General features: G+C 31.6%; 1 protein-coding gene across 3 annotated transcripts in view; it reads left to right on the forward strand.

Annotated features, from left to right (window-relative positions):
* LOC108690411 (liprin-beta-2) overlaps nt 1-9154 on the forward strand; it is a 154708-nt gene that overhangs the window by 17802 nt on the left and 127752 nt on the right. Inside the window, exon 1 of one of the 3 annotated variants that reach the window (XM_018197684.1) lies at nt 2943-3036. The exons of the other annotated variants lie outside the window; for them this stretch is intronic. The gene's annotated coding sequence lies outside the window, so the exon portion shown is untranslated. Of the gene's footprint in view, nt 1-2942; nt 3037-9154 lie in introns of those variants that run through there. 3 annotated transcript variants of the gene reach the window in all.

Here is a 9154-nt window from a genome sequence, read left to right on the forward strand (position 1 = left end):
CCCCCTCTCTCTCTCTAGACGGTATAATAAAATAATTGAATCTAATGATTGAGCAGTGTCTGTTAAATTCGCTGGTTAAATTTGCGCAGCTCTAGTCAATCTCCAATAGCCGCATATAAAGTTACGGTAACAAGAGGTAGCGATTGGCTGTGTCAAATAAATTTAATCTGTTTTGAAGAGCCATACACCGTCACGCGAACGATACAAAGCGATGCTATTTTTTAAATACGTTTCCCATTTCTCAGCCAAATTATTACACATCCACACTCATGAAATATATTTGCTTTAATAATATTGCTTGAATATTTAATATTTATTAGTTACTGAATTTGTTTTTTTTTAATTTATGATTTTAATTTGTTTTTAATTTTATTATCACAAAATTTCTCTTTCTTTTCGTAAAATTCGCTCTATTACTGCGATATCTAATTTGGAATGATAAATAAAGTTTTGATTCGTGCAACAGCCTAGTTTACTGTAGTGGGATATATATTCCTATTCCTGTGTAAATGAAAGTTATTTTTCTGACCTTTATTATTCAGATAGTCTATCCCTCATTGTCTTAAAATTAAACCGACACTATCTTTCTAAGCTAACAATGCTTGCCCTCGAAGTGACTTGAATTGTGGCATAGCGACTAGCCAGAACGGATAAATGGTACTTGATCCCATTGTCATTGATGTAAACTAGTCAATAAGTGATGAATCTTAGACGAAAAGAAGCTAATGGTGCATTGATCTTGGCATCTTACTAGACGAAAAAGAACGAGAGAGAGGGAGAGGGAGAGAGAGAGAGAGAGAGAGAGAGAGAGAGAGAGAGAACTATTTATTATTATCTTTCAAAAATACAATAGTTATCAAATTTAATGTAAAAGGAAATAAATCTAAATCTTGAGTTAACTTTATAAAATTAGTACCTACTCCGTTTTCAGCGCCTCACTAAAATTGATTAAATCCTAATTTATCTTTGAAGAATTATACAAGACTTTCTTTCTGATATGTTATAAGAGAAGATCTAACCAAAGTGTAAAAATAGGAATCTGAAAATGTAGAATCTCTACTATATTTTCATTATCTGTCATAATCTTTTTATTTTAATTGCGATCAAGAATTGATTTAATATCTCTAATAATTTCTTTAATAATTTTCGACAAAATTCTTAAATTCCAGAATTCTTAAAAACATATACAATCAATAACTCTTAACGACAGTGTCAGTATCGTTATACTATTATCGATACACAAATATTATATATGGTGAAAAAGTTGCGCAACAACGTAATGATATCGAACTATCGTTAAAAGTTACAAAATCGGTATAATATAAATCTGTAAAAAAATTTTTATTCTCCAAAAGTTACAAGTTTCCATCTAAAAAACAAATAATTGCCGAAATTCTTTTATTTTTGTTTGTGATTTGAATATTGATCGCAAAAAATGTTTTCCCATAATAGTAACGATATCGTTGATAGTACACATAACTTGATGATCGATCATGAAAATATATTTATCCAGAATATATTCAAAAAACGTTGTACAATTATTTAATATAATAATTTTAATTTTCACATTTTATGCAGGCAACAATTTACATTTTTTAAGCTCTTCTATGTTGTATGGTTTATTGAAATTACTTGTTTTATTATAAAAAAACATGTAAACAACACACGTAAATGTTGCGGCATTTGATTATTCTTTGAGTTAGTATTACTATATTTGCGATGCAATATAGTACGCTAAACGCAGTCACGAGTTTCAAAGAGAGCGAGGCGAAGAAAAGGGGAACGGACACGGTGCAAGCTGTTTCGTGAGAAACTTTTGAATTATTTCTTCGCCATTTCTTCGACTGCGTGGAAGGCACGTCGCGACGGGATATTATATTCCATAAGACTTTGTCTTACGATGCCGATGAAGGAGAGGAGAAGTTCTCCTCTATCTTTAACATCGTTTCCATCGACAGGAGAATGCGTCGGTGAGTCCGTTTCGTAGAGAAAGTTGTGGTCGACAGTGCGCAGATCGAATAACGACATTGTCGGTAATGGGGTTCGCAACGACTCAGAAAATACGAGAGTCTAAAATCCCCTTTTCTATTTTAACGACTGATTGTCACTGCTCTGCGTTTATCACGCGTTTTCATGCACTATTTCGTAAACGACCAGTTGACGTACATCTCATATAATGAGATTACAACTTATTCTTGGTCACAAACAAAATAGTATTGGAGATAGTATTTGAAACCTTTCACGTGTTATTTTATTTTTTAAAAATGAGAAAAAGGAATTTTATGGATTTAAATTGTTAACTTTTCCTGCGTTTTGTTTTTATAATTTTTTCCATTTTTATTTTTTCTACCAGTCTGCAATTTTGAGGGAAACGTGACGTAAACACAAAGGTGTTGTACAGTAAAGTTGGAATGTACATGATTCAGAAATTGTTTCGATTGTTTTTCGGTTATTTTTGTAAAAGTATCTTGTTTATGATTGTACACAAAAGAAAAGTGATAACAAGATCTTTTTATATTTTGAAAGGCTTACATGTTTTGTTACGTGAAAGTTTGCTTGAAATATTTTATATTACGCAGGAAAATATTTCGTTTATTATATTATAATATAAAAGTTAATTTATCCTTTTTTTCACTGCTTTCAATAATAATTCGATTATTCGAATTAACGTATCTTGCGCTGGTGTATTTAAGAGAACCCATAAAGGATAATGCAAGTTCTCCATCCTCTTAAAACCACATGAGCTTCCGGAATTATAAGTATCACATTTCCGCATAATGTCGGCCATTAGCGCTAACATAATTTTCATAATCTTGCAGGTACCGACGATCTCATGAATTAGTTACTTGCTACATTAAGAAAGGAAGAGGAGCCATCCGGCATATGCGAGTCGACATACGATGCACTCGTGAATCATCCCCTGTCATTATATAACGGTGAATTTCCCCGTTTTCGTTGGCGCCAAGTGCAGTCAAAATTGCCTGAAATCGCGCCGAGAGAGAGAGAGAGTTTGCAGATTCATGGAATCGTGATCAGGTAAGGGTGATTTTGATGTCGTTGCTGCACCGAAAAGGAACCGCCACGAAATTTATACGTCAGGAAATACGTGCCAATCTGACTCGGTATCTAGGACGGTAATGTAACTGTCATAGGAATAGGATAGGAAATTTCCGTCGAAAATGAGATCGGATTTTGCGAAATCGAGCGTGCAACATTTTCACGAGATGCACTCGTGTCAACTAGAGTGCACAATGATAAGCGATTGAAGGAATTGGCGAGTTATCGATGTAACATTATTCGAAGCCTGTTTAGCAGAATATTATTTATTTAATTGACAGCTGAGTAATTTAAAAATTCTCAACAATATGGAATTTTATAATTATTTATTATATAATTTGATAATTATACACAATGTGTTTTGCACAGTGCTGCAAATTTTAATTATTCTCCAAATTCCAATTAATATTATACATTATCATGACAGAGCATTGCTAGGATTTCAGAGAATAATTAAAATTTATACAAAATCCTAAATAAAAATTCTCACATGTGTGTGAAATATAAAAATTACAATAATTTTAAATTACAATAATTTTTACAAGCGATTAATGTCGATCAACAGGATTGTAAAGCTAAGATCCGTAATTGTATTTATATATTTATCGATTTGTCGTTAAATAATAAGACGTTATAAATTGATCGATATAGCTACACACGCGATCACACACGCACGCACACACACACACACACACACACACACACACACACACACACACGCACGCACACGCACACACACACACACACACACACACACACACACACACACATACGCGCGCGCGCGCGTATTTCGTATTATTTTTTATATAACATAATATTCACGTTACATTCAAATATACGTTACATATTCCGTTACAAGATTAGTCTTGCTATTTGTTATGTACGAAAGGACAAAAAGTATATCGCACGACACATATAGCTATTCGCACAGTGAGACTAGAGCAAGCGGGTGCGATCCGCTCCGTATGTATGACGTATGTATGTATCGCATTATCACTCGAAACGTAATCACGAGAGATACTTAGAAAGCTCTTACACCTCAAATGCGTCGGTTCTGTTAATGTACGCAGTGTAATATCAACGTGCATAAGCATTAGTTCTCGTGCTTAGCTATTCATGTTAAGACGACGACTATTTATCGAAACGTATATTTCGTATGATTTATTTGAATTGAAATGATAGCCGATGAGAATTACAAAATTATTATATACTTTATTATATTTAATATCGATGGATTAATTATTGGAATTATTATGAATATATTTTGCGTCGAATTAAATATATTTTACGTCGAATTAAATATTCTGTCATTTCGAGAACGCATGAGTTGTAGCAGAAAAATAGTATCATGATTCTGTAATTTTTAACGATATTTAATTGATATCTTTATATTGTCATTTTGTAGATATTATTTATAGTAAAAAAACTGCTCAACGACAATGTAACGATACTGAACTGTCGATAGTAAATGTTACAGAATCGAAATTTTACAGCTCGAGTAATTCAAATTACGCAAATGTGATGTATTGAACGTTTGCAGGGTTACCACAGATTTGAAAAACCGGGAAAACCAGGAAAAATCAGGGGAAAATGTAAAAAAGTCTGGAATTTCGAAATTTGCTCACTTCCTTAAACTACTCCTGTTAAATCAAATAATTGTTATAATTTTTAAAATATTATATCTGACGTTTGTAGTTCAAAATTTGCGCACTTTAAATGATTTTAACAAAAATAATTCAAATTTATATTTTATTCAGTATTTTTATTTAATCCTTCTTTTTCGTCGTAACTTTTTTTCAAAACTAATTTATTGTTGCTGACTCGAATTTGCATCCAAAATTTTACTATGCTATTTGCATATATGCTTAAGCTTTTTTTTGCGTTTTTAATAATATAGCTTTCCTACAATTCTTGAGTCTAAATGAGTCTAATGTTAAAATTTACATATTTTATATTTGTCATGGAAAATTTTCCTCTGGAAGACCTGGAAAAGGCAGAGAATTTTTAAATTCATTTTCTATGACCCTGGTTTGGCAATAATTAATTCGAAACATAAAAGATACAGAATGTTCATCGTGAATTTATTTCATAAAACGTTAAATATTCAAAATCTATATTTCTTACGACGCGCGTATACAAAGGTCAACGGCATCAACGCGCGACCGGCGCAATGTATTGTCATTCAGTCGATGAGACTCGAACGAACAGGCAACGGCATAAGCCGCTCTATGTATCACAGAATTATTCATGGAAGTACGATAATTCGTGTATAATTATCAGCCGATATATTAAGTTAATGATTTTACATTTACATGATTGTATATTTGTTCTGATAATTTGTAAGATTTGCGATTCGTAGTTGTAATGTGATGTGTTTCGCGTTATTTTCCATCCCAACGTACATATAATACAAATTGCATATCGCATGTGGCTGACGTCGGCAGTGCTGTGCAAAATGCCGTGTAATTCTTTTATTCTTGCAATTAATATGCACGATTAAACTATTATAATTTTTCGCGAATATTGTACAAGTATAAGAAAATCTGAATGGAGAAGGAGACCTGGAAGGCAATGGACGATAGCGGAACAAAATGGAATAAATAACTCATTTAATTTCTTAATGTTCTTGATATCTATAAGAAATTGACTGAAAATCAATATTACATATGCGAAAATTAATAATAATTAACATATTGACAACTTGCAATTACGGATTCTTAGCGCGCAAGAATGTTGTTCAACTTTTCCACGTAATTTTTCAACATATTAAAATTTTAATTAATTAATGCACCGCTTAGCGATGCTAAAACACCGCGACCGTTTTTTTGAAAATGTTAACGGCCATAATTATCGTACGACGCGACGTGATGACGTCACGGAGGGAATCTATCGCGCGTCAGTTCGCTGGACGACCCGACACGCGCCGGTACGTATTTTATATGTTTTCGCGTCGTTTCGTGTTTCGTGCGTACTTTTTCCGTTCAGAACGAGTCTCGTATGAGGAATGAATGTTATAGGATTATCAGGAACACAAAATCTGGCGATAAATGTCGTCAGGAGTAACGTGTCTATTTTTGTTAATCGCGGATCGTTGGTTCGCTCGAAGTATTGGAGTCAAGTACCGCGGATTGAAGTGCCTTCCTGTAGTGTTATTAAGAATGTCGAAGGATTATCATAAAGAAAGAGCATAAATTATATAAATTAATACGTGCGACCGACAAACGATCCATATTTCACGATATCGATTCTACAGATTGTGTGACATTGCTCTGGTCAGATCGTTGCCGTTGGCGCGTCGAAACTTCTAGAATCGGAGTGAAGTTGCCGCGATCTTCCGAGCGTCTTGAACAGGTCTTTAGCGCATCGGGAGTGTTGAATCTGGCAGTGCAAGTGAGTGATTGTCGTAGCATAAATTAGCATAAATTTGTACGTGCGATGGTTAAACACAATTTGAATTCGCCCTGTTGCGTCGCATTGGACCATTGCAGTTGGCATATCGAAGCTTCGAGTATCGATGTGAAGTTGCTGTCATCTTTCGAATTTCGTAAAAACATATGTCTCGGATGTATCGGGAGTGTCAGATTCAATAATGAGCGGTCATCGCGAAGCGTAAATCAATGTGCATGTTAACATTTTTTTGAACCTTTGCGATTTTCAGTTACGTCGATCGCGTCGGTCATGTCGAATATTCATGGTTCTCGAAGGTTCGATTTTACCACGTCGCTTGTTCAATTTTAAAAATTCAATTTTAAAAATAAATATTTGCATGAGCGAATAATTTGTCATTTAAAAAACTAAAATTAAATTTATAATATTATTTAAAATTATCTTTTAGTACGATCGGAAAAAGATTATTAGTACTGTTATTAGTACTTCTTTTTTGAATATTTTTTGGAAAGTAATAAAATAGCGCACACATATAATTTTAATATTCAAATTTCAACTTCTAAAATATTTCACGACATTTGTAGGATACTCTATAGATTAACGTTTCTATAATTCTATTTACGTGTAAATGCTACCATTTCACATGTTTTGTTGTGTGTACGTGTACGCCATTTTATCCATTTATTAGACGAACACATTTGTATTTCGTTCAACGTTCCACCGATGTATTCGCTCTTTACATCGCATGTGGGTCAAGTGTAAGCCGTCAATATTTCGCTTTCCGCGTTTCAGCTGCAATGTGTTGATTCTCCCAGCACGGGATTTCCTTTTTCATTCCTGTGCATTTTGACTTTCTACTATAAATCTTATTTTCACTCTCTTTTTAATGTAACCTTTCAATTTTATTTTGAAGCATTTTCTCTCAAAAATTATAACTATTATAGAAGAAAAGAGAATACACAGTTGTAAGCAGACTATAAGTTTTTTATTTCTATAGAACGCGCTCGCGAAGAATATAACAGAATATAACAGAATTTGTGAATTTTCGTAAGATTCTTTGATCTTTTTACGAGGACGACACTGTAAGTATACGATGCAAGAACTATAATGTTTCGTAAAATCCGTGTGCGGCAAAAGAGATAATAACGACAACATAAGCTTACAATAGGGTAGCATTGCGTCCTTTTATACTCATATATTTTGTGGTGCATCCGCCTATATCCTGTTTATATACATTATGCTTTGGCGAAAGCCGAAACCATCTTACCATAGATACCTATATCCGATCGAAGATACTTCTACCTGACTTAAGACTCGAATTATATCTAGAATTTAGACGTCCCGGTAAAAAATTTTTTATATATAAATATATATAAATCTGTAATATGTATAAATATACAAATATGTATAAACATGTATAATTACATATGAAATATATCCATACATGTTCATACATCCCTCTTTTTTTTTAAATTACTTTTTAGTATAATAGAAAAATAATAATAATAATGTGAAAACATTAAAAATAATTGATAGAATAATTTTTATACTATTTGTATATTATTTTTATATTATTTTATACTATTTTTATACTATTTGTTTTACAAAAAATCAAGTTTTGAAGAAATGTAAAAAAATTATTTATGTATAATTATATATAAAAGTACATAATTGTATAAGCAATTTTTTTACATTTTTCAAAACTTGTTTTTTTTTCTAAAATAAACAATGCGAAAATTATTTTTTTAATTATTTTTTATGTTTTCACATTACTATTATTATTTCTATCACACTAAAAAATAATTTTATAAAAGAAAGAGGGATGTATGAATGTATGGGAATGAATGTGAGGAATATATGGATGTATTTCATATATGATCATACATACAATTATGAATATTTATATACGTTATACATATTTATACATACTCATGCATGAAAAATTGTTTACAATCTATAATTCATCAGAATTCAGAATAGTATTCTGGTTATCACTTTATATCTAATATAATATGAAAAATATTAAAAAAATTAAAATGCGTACATGTCATAATATGTATCTTTACAAAAATCTAATATTTTAATACTAAAAGACAATAATTACTTATTTTAAGTATTAAAAAAGTATTGAACACTATTATTTAATACTTTTAGTATTTTAAATAAGCAATTAATTATTATCTTTCATTAATAAATTGGCTAATATATTAAATTTCTGTAAGAGGTATATATATCAAAATACATGACATATGTTATTATACAAATAGAATTCTATTCTTGACATACGATATAAATGTTAGATTATCTATGATTTTACGATTGATTTCTCGAGTGTATGTGCATAATTTTTAAAAAAAGTTAAAATATTTAATCAATATTAAATCTCTTATAAATATTTAATATCTATTTGTAAAAAGAATATAAATTTATGTCTGAAAGAAATACAATTTCTGTTCTTATATCTTTTACTATTTACTGCTATTATCATCATTATCTTATTGCCTCAAAGTATTGCGCGTAGGTTTTTCATCGACTAAATTCGCAGTGACTCGTGATAACGCAATGGTTCTGACGGCAAACGCAATTTGGGAGCATGATGACGTTTTAACTACCATTTAACGGAAGCAATGAGCATAACGCCCCTTGCACGAAATACACACACACACACACACACACACACACACACACACACACACACACACACACACAC

The sequence above is a fragment of the Atta colombica genome, unplaced genomic scaffold (genome assembly GCF_001594045.1).
Source record: "Atta colombica isolate Treedump-2 unplaced genomic scaffold, Acol1.0 scaffold32, whole genome shotgun sequence".
NCBI lineage: Eukaryota > Metazoa > Arthropoda > Insecta > Hymenoptera > Formicidae > Atta > Atta colombica.